This window comes from Macaca fascicularis, chromosome 14 (genome assembly GCF_037993035.2).
Source record: "Macaca fascicularis isolate 582-1 chromosome 14, T2T-MFA8v1.1".
NCBI lineage: Eukaryota > Metazoa > Chordata > Mammalia > Primates > Cercopithecidae > Macaca > Macaca fascicularis.
This window is the reverse complement of record NC_088388.1, coordinates 72,434,555-72,452,500: the sequence shown is the minus strand read 5'-3', so window position 1 is coordinate 72,452,500 and position 17,946 is coordinate 72,434,555.

Below are 17,946 nucleotides of genomic sequence, written 5' to 3'. Positions count from 1 at the left end.
TAAAACTACTAAAATTGATAAAGTTGGCGGGGTGTGGTGGCTCATGCCTATCATCCCTGCACTTTGGGAGGCCAAGGTGGGCAGATCACCTGAGGTCAGGAGTTCGAGATCAGCCTGGCCAACATGGAGAAACACCCTCTCTACTAAAAATATAAAAATTAGCTAGCCGTGGTGGCACACTGGGGTGGCTGAGGCAGGAGACTCTTTTGAACCTGGAAGGAAGAGGTTGCAGTGAGCCGAGATTGCGCCTCTGCACTCCTGGACAACAGAGTGAGACTCTGTCTCAAGAAATAAATAAAAATAAAAAATAAAACAAAATTGATAAACTCCTGGCAAGAGTGATGAAGGAAAAAAAGAGGAGACATAAAAAACTATCCCTTCGGAATGGAAATAGGGCCATCACTACAGAACCTGCATGTATTAAACTATAGTGAGAGGATATTATGAACAACTATGTTCTAGAAAACAAACATATTCTAGAACAACAGCCTAGTTGTCCTATTTTAAGAAATTGGTTCTGTTACTTATAAAAATCTTCCCACAAAGAAAACTCCAGGTCCAGATGTTTTAATGGTGAATTCTTTCTGACATTTAAGGAAGAAATAATAATAACTTTATACAAAGTTTTCCAGCAAACAGAAAAACTGGGAATACTTCTTAACTCATTTTATCTGTCCAGCATTACCTTGATACAAAAACCTGACAAGAACATTATAAGGAAGAAAAATAACTGGCCAAACAAAGATGCAAAAATTCTAAGCAAGATGTCAGCAAACCAAATCCAAAGATCTATAAATAGGATAATATTACACAACCAAGTTGTGGTTATTCTAGGAATACAAGGTTGGTTTAACATTTGAAAACCAATCAATATAGTCTACCAAATTAACAGAATAAACTTAAAAATAATCATAGAATCATCTCAAGAGATGCAGAAAAAGCATTTGATTAAAGTCACCACTGGCTGGGTGCAGTGGCTCACGCCTGTAATCCCAGCATTTTGGGAGGCCGAGGCAGGTGGATCACAAGTTCAAGAGAACGAGACCATCCTGGCCAACATGATAAAACCCCATCTCTACTAAAAATACAAAAATTAGCTGGGCGTGGTGGCACGTACCTGTAGTCCCAGCTACTCGGGAGGCTGAGTAGGAGAATCACTTGAACCCAGAAGGCAGAACTTGCAGTGAGCCGAGATTGCGCCACTGTACTCCAGCCTCGCAACAGAGCAAGACTCCATCTCACAAAAAAAAAAAAAAAAAGTCACCACCTATTTATTTATTTTGATTTTTAGTAGAGAGGAGGTCTTGCTATGTTGCCTAGGTTCGTCTCGAACTCCTGAGCTCAAGTGATCCTTCCACCTTGGTCTCCCAACAGGCATGAGCCACCATGCCCAGCCACCACCTATTTATTATAAGATTCTTTTCAAGTTAAGAATAGAAGGCAACTTCTTTTATCTGATAGAGCTTGCACAAAACACCTACATCAAACATCATACTGGTGAGATATAAACATCTTTCCCCTAAGAAAATAATGAAAAAGGGTTCCCACTATCACCACTTCTATTCAACATTGTACCTGAGGTTCTCCTCAATGAGACAAAAAAAGGTGTAGAATTAGAAAGAAAACAAATAGGCCAGCATGATGGCACATGCCTGTAATCTCAGCATTTTGGGAAGCCGAGGTAGGAGGATCGCTGGAGCCCAGAAGTTTGAGACCACCTAAGCAACATAGTGAGACTGTCTCTACAAAGAATACAAAAATTAGTTGGGCATGGTGTCTCACATGCCTGTAGTCCCAGCTACCGAGGAGGCTGAGGCAGGAGGATGCCTTCAGGACCTCAAGGTTGTAGTTAACTGTGATTGTGCCACTGCACTCCAGCCTGGACAACAGGAGGAGACCCCCTATCAATCAATCAATCAGTTAATCAATAAGTAAGTAAAACTGTTATTAGTTGAGGGCACGGACTTGGATTGATTCTTCTGCCAGGGCCTGGCAAAGAGTAGGCACTTGCTAAATATCTGCTGAATGGACAGAGAGATGAATAGACAAGGGAGGTATTAAACCACGGGACCCCAAGGTAGGGGCCTTTAATAGGTAAGCAGTAACCACTACATAATCAACAGAAGAAAATGAAACTTACAACAGTAAAACTGCACACGATGAAAGTTTTTATTGATGAAACAATACAATAAATATCATTGACAAAACACTAATCAACAGGCACAGTGACTCACACCTGTAACCTCAGCATTTTGGGAGGCCAAGGTGGAAAGATCACTTGAGCCCAGGAGTTCCAGACCAGCCTTGGCAATATGGTGGAACCCCATCTCTACGAAAAATACAAACATTAGCTGGGTGTGGTGATGCACATCTGTAGTCCCAGCTACTCAGGAGGCTGAGGTGGGAGGATCACCTGAGCCCAGGCAGCTTGAGGCTGCAACGAGCCATGATCATGCCAGTCTGGGTGACAGAGAGAGGCCCTGTCTCAACAAAACAGAACAGAACAAAACAAAACAAAACAAAACATAAATCAGGAAATGCTTGGCCACTGTCTCCATTTCTGTTTTCTTTTTAGGAGCTCCAGCAGAGTGTCAGGCTATTTGAACTCCTCTTTTGACCCTACAGATGTTTTTGTCTTGTGTTTGTGAATATAGGCTTTTAGATAGAATTACATCATATTGACTGTTTTTTACTGAGAATATTTACCAGAACAAATGCCATTAGGTCAGTTCAATACCTTTGATTTTCTACTTAGCCTATGAAATCTATTTCTGACTTACCCATTTTAATTTAATTTGAACTCAATTATCTTCATCTGAAAAATGATTTTCAATATAAAGTTTATGATTATTTGAGTCATCAATCAATCTTAAAAATCTATATCACAGCTTAATAATTATAGCTCTTGCCATTGTAAGTTATATTTTGTGGTCCTTTTTATTTTTTATTTATTTTTTGACACAGGGTCTCACCTCTCTCTGTCAGGCTGGAGTGCAGTAACACAATCATGGCTTATTGCAGCCTGAACCTTCCAGGCTCAAGTGATCCTCCCAGCTCAGTCTCCCGAGTAGCTGGGACTACAGGTGTGTGCCACCACATCCAGCTAATTTTTGTATTTTTTGTAGAAACGGGGTTTCACCATGTTGCCAAGGCTAGTCTTGAACTCCTGGGCTCAAGTGATCTGCCCACCTCGGCCTTCCAAAGTGTTGGGATTACATGTGTAAGCTACCACGTCCGGCCTGTGGTCGTTATTTCTATCTTCTTTCAAGTCCACTTTTTCTGGGATGAATTTTGCAGATCTATACTTTGTCAAGATTTTTTTTTTTTTTTGAGACGGACTTTCACTCTTGTCCAGGCTGGAGTGCAATGGCGCAATCTTGGCTCACTGCAACCTCTGCCTCCCAGATTTAAGCAATTCTCCTGTCTCAGCCTTCTGAGTAGCTGGGATTACAGACATGCACCACTATGCCCGGCTAATTTTTATATTTTTAGTGGAGACGGGGGTTTCACCATGTTGGTCAGTCTAGTCTCGAACTCCTGACCTCAGATGATCTGCCCACCTCAGCCTCCCAAAGTGCTGGGATTACAGGCATGAGCCATTGCGCCCAGATAAGATTTTTAAAATTTTTCCATCAACTTTTAGTCAATAAGTAATTTCACTGTATATTTAGTATGATGTAGCCATTTTCAGTTTTTTTGTTTGTTTGTTTTCTGTTGATTATGTAGCGTATGAGGTTTTTTTTTTTTTTTTTTTTTTTTTTTTTTTTTTTTTTTGAGACGGAGTCTCGCTCTGTCGCCCAGACTGGAGTGCAGTGGCGCGATCTCGGCTCACTGCAAGCTCCGCCTCCCGGGTTCACGCCATTCTCCTGCCTCAGCCTCCGGAGTAGCTGGGACTACAGGCGCCCGCCACCTCGCCCGGCTAGTTTCTTTTTGTATTTTTAGTAGAGACGGGGTTTCACCGTGTTAGCCAGGATGGTCTCGATCTCCTGACCTCGTGATCCGCCCGCCTCGGCCTCCCAAAGTGCTGGGATTACAGGCTTGAGCCACCGCGCCCGGCCTGAGGTTTTTTTTTTTTGAGACAGGATTTCACTCTGTCACCCAGGCTGGAATGCAGTGGCAAGATCGTAACTCACTGCAACCTTGATCTCCTGGGCTCAAGTGATTCTCCCACCTCGGCCTCCTGAGCAGCTGGGACTATAGGCGCATGCCACCGTTCCCCATAAATTGAAAATTTTTTTTTTTGTAGAGATGAATCTCCCTATGTTGTGCAGGCTGGTCTTGAACTCCTGAGCTCAAGAAATCCAGTAGCCTCAGCCTCCCAAAGTGCTGAGATTCCAGGTGTGACTCATGCGCCCGGCCTGAAACACAGATTTCTTACCCTCTTTGAAATCGGTTTTGACTGACAAAGGGTGATTGTTCACGATCTATAAAGGCTTTCTGAAAATAGAGGAAAAAGGAACAACCCTCTAAACCACAATGAGGTTTTGGGACATAGCTATTAGAACAGGTAGACTTAAAAAAAAAAGTGGTAACACCAAATGCCGATGAGGATGTAGAGAAATTGAATCATCATACATTGCTGGTGGGAACATAACATGATACAGTCACTGTGGAAAACAGTTTGGCAGTTTTTTTTTTTTTCTTTTGATATGGAGTCTCGCTCTGTCACCCAGGCTAGAGTGCAGTGGCATGAGCTCGGCTCTATGCAACCTCCGCCTCCTGGGTTCAAGCGATTCTTCTGCCTCAGCCTCCCAAGTAGCTTGGACTACAGGTGTGCGTCACTACTCCCGACTAATTTTTGTATTTTTAGTAGAGATGGGTTTTCACTATGTTGGCCAGGCTGGTCTCGAACTCTTGACCTCAGGGGATCCACCCACCTCAGCCTCCCAAAGTGCTGGGATTATAGGCATGAGCCACCACGCCTGGCCAGCAGTTTCTTATAAAACTAAACATGCACTTATCATATGACCCAGCAATCATACTGTTGGGCATGTATCCCGGAGAAATAACTTTTGTTCACACAAAAACCTACACATGAATGGGCATAGAGCTTTATTTTATTCATAATAGAAAAAAAAATAAACTGGAAAAAATCCAGATATCCTTCAATGAGTGAATGGCTAAACAGACTCTGGTACATCCACGTGATGGAATACTATCCAATCATCCAAAATAATGACCTATTGATGCATCTAATAATTTAGATGGATCTCAAGGGCATTGTGCTTAATGAAAAGTCAATCTCAAAAGGTTACATTCCCTAAATGACAAAACCAGAGAGATGAACTTATTAGTAGTTGCCAGGGGACAAGGCGGGAGGGACTGCACAAGAGAGTTCCTCTGGCCGGGCGCGGTGGCTCACGCCTGTAATCCCAGCACTTTGGGAGGCCGAGGCGGGCGGATCACAAGGTCAGGAGATCGAGACCACGGTGAAACCCCGTCTCTACTAAAAATTACAAAAAATTAGCCGGGCGCGGTTGTGGGCGCCTGTAGTCCCAGCTACTCAGGAGGCTGAGGCAGGAGAATGGCGTGAACCCGGGAGGCGGAGCTTGCAGTGAGCCGAGATCGCGCCACTGCACTCCAGCCTGGGCTGGGCGACAGAGCGAGACTCCGTCTCAAAAAAAAAAAAAAAAAAAAAAAAAAAAAAGAGAGTTCCTCTGTAGTGCATGGATCAGTTTTGTATCTTGACTGTGGTGGTGGTACATGAATTTGTACATAAGAAATCTCATAGAATTATACACACACACACACACACACACATGCACAAATGAATGCATGTAAAAAATGGTGAAAACTTAACCAAGTCTGTAGTTTAGTTAAAAATATTTTACCGGCCAGGCACGATGGCTTAAACCTATAATCCCAACATTCTGAGAGGCCAATGTGAGAGGATTACGTGAGCCGAGGGATTCTAGACCAGCCTAGGCAACATAGCAAGACCCTGTCTCTACAATAAATTTAAAAATTAGCCAGGTGTGGTGGCGTGCGCCTGTAGTCCCAGCTACTCAGGAGGCTGAGGTGGGAAGATTGCTTGAGCCCAGGAGGTTGAGGCTGCGGTAAGCCATGGTAGCATCACTGCATTCCATCCTGGGCAAACAGAATGAGATCCTGCCTCAAAAAAAAAAAAAAAAAAATTACAAATGTAAATTTCTTGGTTTTGATATTGTACTACCATTATGTAAGATGTTGCTATTGGTGGAAGCTGGATGAGGGGTACATGGGACTCTATGTACTATTTATTCTTACGTTTACTTTTTTCTATGTACTCTTTTTGCAACTTTCTTCAAGTGTATTATTTTTTCAAAGTAAAATGCTTTAAAAAGATGGCAGCAATCCTTTAGAAAAAAAAAATGGGCAAGTGGCCAGGCGTGGTGGCTCATGCCTGTAATTCTAGCACTTTGGGAGGCTGAGGTGGGTGGATCACTTGAGGCCAGGAGTTTGAGACCAGCCTGGTCAACCTGGCAAAATCCAGTCTCTACTGAAAATACAAAAATTAGCCGGGTGTGGTGGTGGGTGCCTGTAATCTCAGCTACTCGGGAGGCTGAGGCACGAGAATCACTTGAACCCTGGAGGTAGAGGTTGCAGTGAGCCGAGATCGTGCTACTGCACCACTGCACTCCAGCCTAGGCGATGGGGCGAGACTCTGTCTCAAAACAAAACAAAACAAAACAAAACCAGAAACAAAGAGTTTATCGAGAAAGAAATGCAAATAATCCTTAAGCTTATGAAAAGATGACCTGATGACCTACCTTGCTCATAATAAGAGAAACCAAATTAAAACTACACTGAAAAACAATTTCTCACTCTCAAAACTAGCAAAAATCCATCTGTAGAATGCAATATGATGCAGCTGCAAAAAAAGAACAGAGAGTGGACTCTCTCTACGTATTTCTTTTTTTTTTTTTTTTTTTGAGACAGGGTCGCACTCTGTCACCCAGGCTGGAGTGCAGTGGCGCAACCTCGGCTCACTGCAACCTCCGCCTCCTGGGTTCAAGCAATTCTCCTGTCTCAGCCTCCTGAGTAGCTGGGATTATAAGCGTGCGCCACCATGCCTGGCTAATTTTTTTTTTTTGTATTCTTAGAGATAGGGTTTAAGCATGGTGACCAGGCTGGTCTGGAACTCCTGGCCTCAAGTGATCTGCCTGCCTCAGCCTCCGGAGGTGCTGGGATTACAAGCGTGAGCCACCGCGCTCGGCCCACTCTCTCTATACATATCTGTGGAATGATCTCAGGGACTGATTATAAAGTGAAAAAAGAAAGAGAAAACTGTGTCTAGTATGCTACTGTTAAGCTAACAAATGAGGTGGAATAAAAATATACTTGTAAATTTGTATATATTTTCAAAGGTAGTAGTATAAACCAAAAACTAAGGGAAACAAAGTTTACTTGCAGGGGAAGGGATGAACATTGTGGAAGGAAAAATAGAAACTTGATTTCTCTGGAGAATATACCTTGTTTTGCAGATTTGGTTTTGGAATTACATAAATGTTTTACACAGTTGTAAGATAAAATTACAAAAAAGAGGCCGGGCGCGGTGGCTCAAGCCTGTAATCCCAGCACTTTGGGAGGCCGAGGCGGGCGGATCACAAGGTCAGGAGATCGAGACCACAGTGAAACCCCGTCTCTACTAAAAATACAAAAAAAATAGCCGGGCGCGGTGGCGGGCGCCTGTAGTCCCAGCTACTCAGGAGGCTGAGGCAGGAGAATGGCGGGAACCCGGGAGGCGGAGCTTGCAGTGAGCCGAGATCGCGCCACTGCACTCCAGCCTGGGCAACAGCGTGAGACTCCGTCTCAAAAAAAAAAAAAAAAAAAAAAAAAAATTACAAAAAAGAAAAATCTGGCCGGGGCAATGGCTCACGTCTGTAATCCCAGGACTTTGGGAAGCCAAAGCGGGTGGATCACGAGGTCAGAAGTTCGAGATCAGCCTGGCCAACATGGTGAAACCCCACCTCTACTTAAAAATACAAAAGTTAGCCAGGTGTGGTGGCACGTGCCTGTAATCCCAGCTACTTTGGAGGCTGAGGCAGAAGAATCACTTGAATCTGGGAGGTGGAGGTTTCAGTGAGCCAAGATCACACCACTGCACTCCAGCCTGGGTGATAGAGTGAGAGACTCTGTCTCAAAAAAAAAAAAAAAAAAAAAAAACCACACACAATAATTCCCACAAATAAAATATAAAATAAACAAAACTCTATATTAAGCCAGAGATGAATTATTTTAACTGACTTTTAAATATATTAATTTGACTATACATGCAGAGGGAGGTAAGATTCAAAGGAAAAAAGTACTGCAGAAATCCTATGTTCAATGATCATTTTGTTAGTAAATGATCTATATAGTCTGAAACTACTATATATTATATGTTCAGTATAAACATGCATATATATTCATATATACACCCATATATAGTAGGACCAAGCAAATTAGTAATTATCTTAATATTGCTAGGAACCAAGGTTTTCAGTGTATTGGAAAAAATATATATAGATATATAATAAAGAAGTAAAAATCCTGTCGGGTGCAGTGGCTCACGCCTATAATCATAGCACTTTGGGAGGTCAAGGCAGGAGGGTTGCTTGAAGCCAGGAGTTTGAGACCAGCCTGGGCAACATGGTGAGACCCTATTTCTACAAAAAAATATTTTTTTTTAATTAGCTGGGCATGGTAGTGCATACACATGATCCTAACTACTAAGGAGGCTGAGGTGGGAGGATGGCTTGAGCCCAGGAGGTTGAGGCTGCAGTGAGCTATGATCACACCGTTGCACTACAGCCTGGGTGACAGAGTGAGACCCTGTCTCAAAAAAAAAAAAAGAAAAAAAAAAAAGTAAAAAGCCTATGAGCCTAGAATTAAATTGGAAATATCATTATGAACTTGTGATACATTTTTCTTTTAGAAAAAAAAAAAGTTATTTCCCAACTTCATCCACTAAAAAGAAAAACCCAGAAACAATGACTAACCAATAACAATAAGCACTTAACCTACACTGTAAGTGCCATTAAATAAGCCAGGGCTTCTTGGAAAAATAACTAATTCTATATTCAGGGAAGGAATTGCAAAGTGAGCTTGGAAGGTCTTGTTGAACCAGGAATCAAGGAATCTGTTAAATGCCATTGGGGTTGTGTCAGGAACCACGTTGAAGAAGCTCCCGCTAAGCATAGCTGGAGCCAAGAATACTAACAGCAGTGGATGAAAATACATTACACATATTTAAATCCAGGAATTCGTAATGATACTACAAAAACAAAAACTCACTGGTCACCTTTGGAGACTGCTATGAACCAACTAATTGTTTGGAAAATTGGCAAATAAAGGAAAGTATCAAGCATTTATTGTAGTCTTTTCTGAATGAATTACATACTTCAGGGTAATTAAATAGTTGATGAAGAGAAGAAAAATTCCAGCTAGTAAAGGAAGAGGAAATGATAGAATTATAATGTCACCATTTTGAAACACTTAATAGATTACTGGATCTAGGAATCATCATCAGTGAATGACAACATCATCAAAGGAGAAACAATTTCACATTATTTGCCTCTGATGAAAGTATACTACACCATATGGGGTATCTTTTTCCCAAAATATAGAATCTGAGTATAATCAAGTCTCTTGAACTAATTATCAATTTACAGCTAGTACAGGATACAGAGAAACAGAGATTTTCAACACTACCTGCAATGTTTTATATTTTTTTAATGAAGCACTCTTGCAAAACATTAGGAATTGATAGACCTTTTCTATCTATTGGATTTTATTTTATTTTATTTATTTTTTGTTCTTTTTTGAGACAGAGTCTTGCTCCGTCACCCAGGCTGGACTGCAGTGGTGCAATCTTGACTCACTACAACCTCTGCCTCCCAGGTTCAAGGGATTCTCGTGCCTCATCCTCCTGAGTACCTGGGACTACAGGTGCGCATCACCACACCCGGATAAGTTTTGTATCTTTTAGTAGAGACGGGGTTTCACCATGTTAGTCAGGTTGGTCTTGAACTCCTGGCCTCAAGTGATCTGCCTGCCTCAGCCTCCCATAGTGCTGGGATTACAGGCGTAAGCCACTGTGCCTGGCCTATCTATTGGATTTTATGAACAGGAACATAAAACAACATAGGTATTTGGACAGAGCCTTGGCCTTTGTGGGGGCTCCAGCTTCCCAGCTTTTCCCTCTGGGAGGCTTTCCTGCCTCAGCCCCACTCTCTGTACTGTTTTGCTTACTTAGAGTATATTCTCTGAGAAATGCTAGGTTGTTCCATCCTGAGACAACTTCTCCTCCTGATCTTGTCCACTCTGCTACACTCCACCCTGACATCCTTAAGTGCCTCCTGCCAACATTTCTAGAGCTTACTTCCTTAATAAAAAACCAAAACAATACAAATGTAAACAAAATAAAACAAAACACAAAATCTTTGTGTCTTGTTTGTCTCTGTGCAGAGCTTTAGAGTTGATGAGAAATTTACATTGGACTCTCATAAATAAGGTTATATGTCAGTATCTGCATTTTTCAGAAAGGTGAAATGACTTATACTCAAGGTCACATAGCTTGGTTTGGTACAAGGACAGACTGGGAGGAGGACTGGAATTCAATTCTGTCTGGGTCTTTAGTCTCTGCCAACTCTATCCCACTACCTCTTCAACAAAATACCTGATTAAAAATCACTGTCACAGGCACAAACCCTCAATCTTTGTCATTCCTCCCCAGATACCCTGCTCTTGTCCAACTAATTGTGAGAGAGATTTTTTACCTGGAACCTATCTGAGAGTCCACAGAGAGAACTCAGGAGCTCCATGATCTTGGATGGGAAAGTTACATTTTTACATTCATTTATATTTACAGAAATTTAGTATTTCCTCCAATTCTGAATATACATAACAAACTACAGTCAAACTGCAGTGTCACAGTACTTGTGACTTTGTCACTAACAGAAATCACAGGTGTTTTCGTATCACATTACAATTGTTGCAGATATCTCAAACTATTATTTGTGTTCATCATTACTGTAAACTTTTGGCAGTCAAACTTAAACTGGCAGTGAAATCTTGTTATTTATTATTTTTTTGAGACAGGGTCTCACTCTGTTTTTTTTTTTTGTTGTTGTTGTTGTTGTTGTTTTTTTTTGAGACGGAGTCTTGCTCTGTCGCCGAGACTGGAGTGCAGTGGCCGGATCTCGGCTCACTGCAAGCTCCGCCTCCCGGGTTTACGCCATTCTCCTGCCTCAGCCTCCCGAGTAGCTGGGACTATAGGCACCCGCCACCTCGCCCGGCTATTTTTTTGTATTTTTTACTAGAGACGGGGTTTCACCGGGTTAGCCAGGATGGTCTCGATCTCCTGACCTCGTGATCCGCCCGTCTCGGCCTCCCAAAGTGCTGGGATTACAGGCTTGAGCCACCGCGCCCGGCCTCACTCTGTTTTTAAGGCTGGAGTACAGTGGTGCAGTCATAGCTCATTGTAGCCTGGACCTCTCAGGCTCAAGTGATCCTCCCTTCTGGGTAGCTGAGACCACAGGTGTGCACACCACACCTGGCTAATTTTTTTATTTTTATTTTTTGTAGAGACAGTGTTTTGCCCTGTTGCCCAGACTGGTCTCCAACTCCTAAACTCAAGCAATCCTCACACCTTGGCCTCGCAAAGTGCTGGAATTATAGGCATGAGCCACTGCCATTGTGGAGTTTACAGCAGTTGGAGGAGAATGTGCAGGTGGTGACACTGTGCTTGGCCTGGTGTTTCTTCTGGGTTCCTGCAGCCCCTCGCTGTCTTCTGCCATGGTATTGATTACACTGGGATGTAACTGTGTCAGTGTATTCCTCAGAGTGAGAGTTCCTTGGAGACAAAGCCACGCTTGAGTCTCCTTTAGGCCCCTGGCACCAGCAAAAGACCTGGTTAGTACCATAAGCTGAGTGAAAAATGAATAAATATTCAGTGTTGTTCATCACCTTCCATGGGTCTACAGATCCCAGCTAGAGGAAACTCAAGTCTTCTAGGAATAAATGCCCTTCAGTTCTGATCCTTTTTCAGGAGAGATTTCCCACCTTGTAGCTAAAGTGAAAATTGGTGGCTCCCTCATTCCCTATCTCCCATTATTCAAACATCCATAACTCCAGAAACAAATAAGCAAATACCACCTCCCCCTGCCCCATGCCCCCAAATCTCTCTTGCTCTCTGGACAAGGCAAAGTTATGAAAGTCCTAGATTAGGCACTGGGTTTTCCATGAATTAACTCATTTCATCCTGTGAAGGAGATAACGTTAATCACATCTTACAATTTAGGACACAGAGGTCCAGTAAGGAGAAGTTATTTTTCCAGTGTCACAGCCTGTAAGTTACTCAGGTGGGGTATGAATCCAGGTCTGGCCTCCCTGTGTCTGTGCACTTTGTATGACATCAGAGTTATTCACACATTAATTAGAAATATTGGCTATCCCAGGAGACAAGGCAAGAACTAAGAGTACAATAGGAGTTAAAAAGAGAAAAGGCACAGATTCAAAGACAATGGATGTTAATATCAATTTTCCACAGCTGCTGTTAGGGATGACAAATTAAATGGAACTGACGAACATTTTTTTTGTTTGTTTTTGTTTTTTGAAATGGAGTTTCGCTCTGCCACGCCCATGCTGGACTGCAGTGGCACAATCTCGGCTCACTGCAACCTCTGCCTCCTGGGTTCAAGCGATTCTCCTGCCTCAGCCTCTCGAGTAGCTGGGATTACAGGTGCCAGCCACCATGCCTGGCTAATTTTTTTGTATTTTTAGTAGAGACTGGGTTTCACTGTGTTGGTCAGCCTGGTCTTGAACTCCTGACCTCAGGTGATCTGCCCACCTTGGCCTCCTAAAGTGCTGGGATTACAGGCGTGGGCCACCGCACCTGGCCCAGAACTGATGAACATTTACCAAAATAGGTTCCTCTGAATCTGGGACTTAAAATACTTGCTAATTATTTGATTTCATGGGTTTCCAACTTAATTGGTATATTAGTTTCCTAACCCAACTTAATTGGTGTATTAGTTTCCTAAAGTTACCTTAACAAATTACCACGAACTGGGTGGCTTAAAACAACAGATATGTATTCTCTCACAGCTGTGGAGACCAGAAGTCTGAGATCAAGGTGCTTGCAGGATTAGTTCCTTCTGGAGGTGCCGAGGAAGAATCAGTTCCATGCCTCTCTCTCTTAGCTTCTGGTGGCTGCCAGTATTCTTGGCATTCCTTGGCTTGGGGCTTCCTGACTCTGATCTTTTTTTTTTTTTTTAGCTGGGACTATAGGCGCCTGCCACCTCGCCCGGCTAGTTTTTTGTACGTTTTAGTAGAGACTGGGTTTCACCGTGTTAGCCAGGATGGTCTTGATCTCCTGACCTCGTGATCCGCCCATCTCGGCCTCCCAAAGTGCTGGGATTACAGGCTTGAGCCACCGCGCCCGGCCTGATCTTTGCTTCCATTCTCACATAGCCTTCTCTTCTATGTCTCAGGCACAGAGCTTTCTCTTATGAAGACATCGGTCATTGGATTAGGGACCACCTAAATCTAGAAAGATCTCATCTCAAGATCCTTTCTTAATTACATCTACCTAGACCAACTCTGGGCCACAGAGATGCATCAGACCACCTTGGGCCCTACTTTCAAATGAGGTCGCATTCACAAATATGGGAGTTAAGACTTGGTCATATCTTTTGGGGAGACACAATTCAACTTACTACAATTGATACTCTTTTTTTCCCCCCAACTTTATGAACTTGAGGGATTTTATGTAAAGGATCCTGTTAGACTTAAACTCCAACCATTTCCCTCCAGATTATCTTCTGGTCTTTGTCAGTAACAATTCTCACTCTATCAACTCTTCATGACATGCAAAGCATCTGTTACCTTAGTTAACAATTTTATCTGCCCTAGGAGGTCTGCAAGGTTGGCTTTTTTTTGTTTGTTCATTTGTTTGAGATAGGGTCTTGCTCTGTCACCCAGACTGGAGTGCAGTGGTGTGAGCTTGGCTCACTGCAGCCTCAACCTTTCAGGCTCAAGCAATCCTTCCAGTTCAGTCTCCTGAGTAGCTGAGACTGCAGATGTGTACCACCACACCCAGCTAATTTTTGTATTTTTTTGTAGACATGGAGTCTCACTACATTGCCGAGGTTGGTCTCAAACTCCTGGGGCTTATGCAATCTGCCTGCCTCAGCCTCCCAAAGTGCTGGGGTTACAGGTGTGAGCCACTGCACCTGGCCAGGTTGGCCATTTTACAGATGTTGAAACAGGCACATCCAGGGCAGTGATTTGACAGAGGACACCTAGCTAGGAAGTGGCTGAGGCAGGAATTGAACCTAGAACATCAAGGCTCTTTCCTTGTATAGTTGCTGTTGTACAAGAGTTTCAGTGGCTGTAATCAGTTCATGCAGACTCATTTGTGACTTACTCTTGCCCTTAACTTTATTTAATGTGTACTTTTCCCTTGTCATTCTAATTGATTATCTATATAGTCTATATACTTGTCATGCTAATTGATTGATTCATTAATTCAACCACCATTTATTGAACCCTTACCCTGTGAGAAGCTCTGAGCTGGACTGAACTCTGGGCCACAGAGGTGGATCAGACTACCTCAAGCCTTGTCCTTGGGGGCAGCACATAGACAATGATCACAGAATGTAAGCAGGGCTGTGGGAGCCCAGAGTGGACTTCTAATCTAGCCAGAGGTCAGCAGAGGCTTCTTGATGTCTGAATTAGGTCTTGAAGGATAAGCAGGATGCAATTTTATGCCTTTAATATTGGCTAATATAATTAAATATTACGATGGGCATTTGATACTCATCTGTTGATATTAATGGTATGCTGTTAGCTTTCTAACACTCTGGCAAGCAGGCATAGCAGGTTTATATAACAGCCTTCAGCATAAATGGCAGTAACTTCCATTTGCCCAGCGTTGGGTCATTTACAAAACATTTTCACACTTCTCGTCTCATTTGCTGTGACAAAAAGCTCTTTGAGAGTGCTCTGTTTATATTCATGTGATTTCTCTTGTCTTAGCTAAACTGAAAAATTATATTTAATTTTCCAATCAGATCATTACAAAAGTTTTTTAATTAAATGAGATAACTTTGCAATTTATAATCATTCCAATTGCACTGAGGATTAAACCAAGACCTGGTTCGAATCCTAGTGTGGCCAATCCCTTCTTCTCTCCAGGTCTCAATTTCTTCTACTATAAAATGGACATGTGAGGGATGTTTAAGCTGAAAGATTTAATGAGATAATGGATCTTAGATGCCAGCATAATACCTGCTTCATTCAAGATCAGTTCTCCTAGCATGATCTCTAATGTTCATTTTCCTGTGATTCTAGAGCAATTCTTTTTTTTTTTTTCAGATGGAGTTTTACTCTTGTCGCCCAGGCTGGAGTGCAATGGCACCATCTCGGCTCACTTCAACCTCCGCCTCCCGGGTTCAAGGGATTCTCCTGTCTCAGCCTCCCAAGTAGCTGGGATTACAGGCAAGTGCTACCAGCTAATTTTTGTATTTGTAGTAGAGATGGGATTTTGCCATGTTGGCCAGGCTAATCTCGAACTCCTGATCTCAAGTGATCCACCTGCCTCAGCCTCCGAAAGGGCTGGGATTGAAGGCATGAGCCACTGCACCTGGCCTAGAGCAATTCTTAAAGTAAAGCCGACACATATGTGCCAAAGCTCCCAAAGAGATGCTTTGAAAGAGAGGTGGCAAAGAAGCATGTTAACACAGCTGGGAGAAAACCATTGCAAAGTACAAGTTAATCAGATAGTAACAGGCAAAGGATAGTGTTTTGACACTGTCATTTTGACTCCGAGTTTGTTTTGATGGGGTTGCAGAAAAAAATTACGGTAGAAATAATAAACACAAAATAAAACTGACAATGGCTAAAGCTACACATAGTGAAATTTACTATGGATAAAAAAGCAAACTGAATGATCCCATCTTTGTTGGTAACACTGCAATCTGCAAAGTTATTCCCTGGGAAAATTCTACTTAGAAATAATCAATACAGCCGGGCGCGGTGGCTCAAGCCTGTGATCCCAGCACTTTGGGAGGCTGAGATGGGCGGATCATGAGGTCAGGAGATCGAGACCATCCTGGCTAACAAGGTGAAACCCCATCTCTACTAAAAATACAAAAAATTAGCCGGGCGTGGTGGCAGGCGCCTGTAGTCCCAGCTACTCGGGAGGCTGAGGCAGGAGAATGGCGTGAACCCGGGAGCTGGAGCTTGCAGTGAGCTGAGATTGCGCCACTGCACTCCAGCCTGGGCCACAGAGCCAGACTCGGTCTCAAAAAAAAAAAAAAAAAAAAAGAAATAATCAATACAAGATAAATCCAACAATGGTTCCAATTACTGTCAGGAAAAGGTGGACTTGGTAGAAATAATGACTAACAAAGAAATTTCATTATAACAGACCAATAATAAGTAAAAATTGATAAAAATAAAATATAACTGTTGGGTGAATCAAATTTTTTTCTTGTAAAATTCATGAAGAATATATCCTTTTTTTATTTTTATTTTTTAGAGACAGAGTCTTGCTCTGTCACCCAGGCTTGAGTGCTGTGGTGCGATCATGGCTTGCTGCAGCCTTAAAATCCTGGACTCAAGTGATCCTCTCGCCTCTGCCTCCTGATCAGCTAGAACTTACAGGTGCGTACCACCACACCCAGTCAGTTTTTCTATTTTATTTATTTATGTTTCTGAGATTAAGTCTTGCTCTGTCATCCAGGCTGGAGTGCAGTGGCACGATCTCTGCTCACTGCAGCCTCTGACCCCCGGGTTCAAGTGATTCTTGTGCCTCGGCCTCCTGAGTAGCGGGGACTACAGGCACGCACCACCACACCTGGCTAATTTTTTTGTATTTTTAGTAGAGACGGGTTTTTACCATGTTGGCCAGGGTGGTTTCGAACTTCTGACCTCAAGCGATCCACTCATCTCGGCCTGCCAAAATGCTAAAATTACAGGCGTGAGGCACCATGCCAAGCCCAATTTTTCTATTTTTTTTAAGAGATAGGGTCTCACTATGTTGCCCAGGCTGGTCTTGAACTCCTGGCCTCAACGGATCCTTCGGTCTTGGCCTCCCAAAGTGCTGGGATTATTGGCATGAGCCACTGCAACAAGCTGCTAAATAATATATCTTGAGGCGGGGGGCGGTGGCTCACGCCTGTAATCCCAGCACTTTGGGAGGCTGAGGCAGGCGGATCATGAGGTCAGGAGATCGAGACCATCCTGGCTAACACGGTGAAACCCCGTCTCTACTAAAAATACAAAAAAATTAGCTGGGCGTGGTGGCAGGTGCCTGTAGTCCCAGCCACTCAGGAGGCTGAGGCAGGAGAATGGCATGAATCCGGGAGGCAGAGCTTGCAGTGAGCTGAGACCGTGCCACTGCACTCCAGCCTGGGTGACAGAGCGAGACTCTGCTTCAAAAAAAAAAAAAAAAAGTTAGAAATCACTTAACTGTGCTATATCAAAAACTTATCCAGGAATTGAATTGGTTTCATAGAGTTAATTTCTTTAAAACTTTCATAAATTCATTAATATTGATATAATTCAGACTTGAAAGTTTACATGTCGTGATTTTGCAGTGATTTGGAGAGAGAATTCTCAAATGGTTGGATGAAGGGTTTGGACTGTAAGTGGTATTTTATAGTCTTTAAAGCACTTTCATACCCATTGTTTCATTGGATTCTCCTAATAACCTTATGAGGTGGCAGGGCAGGTGGATGTATTATAGAAACTGAGATTTCGAAAAGTTAAGGGACTTACTAAATGTCACCCATCATGTTTATGGCAAGTTCTTTTTTTTTTTTTTTTTTTTTGATACGGAGTCTCACTCTGTCGCCCAGGCTGGAGTGCAGTGGCTCCATCTCGGCTCACTGCAAGCTCTGCCTCCTGGGTTCCTGCTATTCTCCTGCCTCAGCCTCCTGAGTAGCTGGGACTACAGGCGCCCGCCACCACACCTGGCTG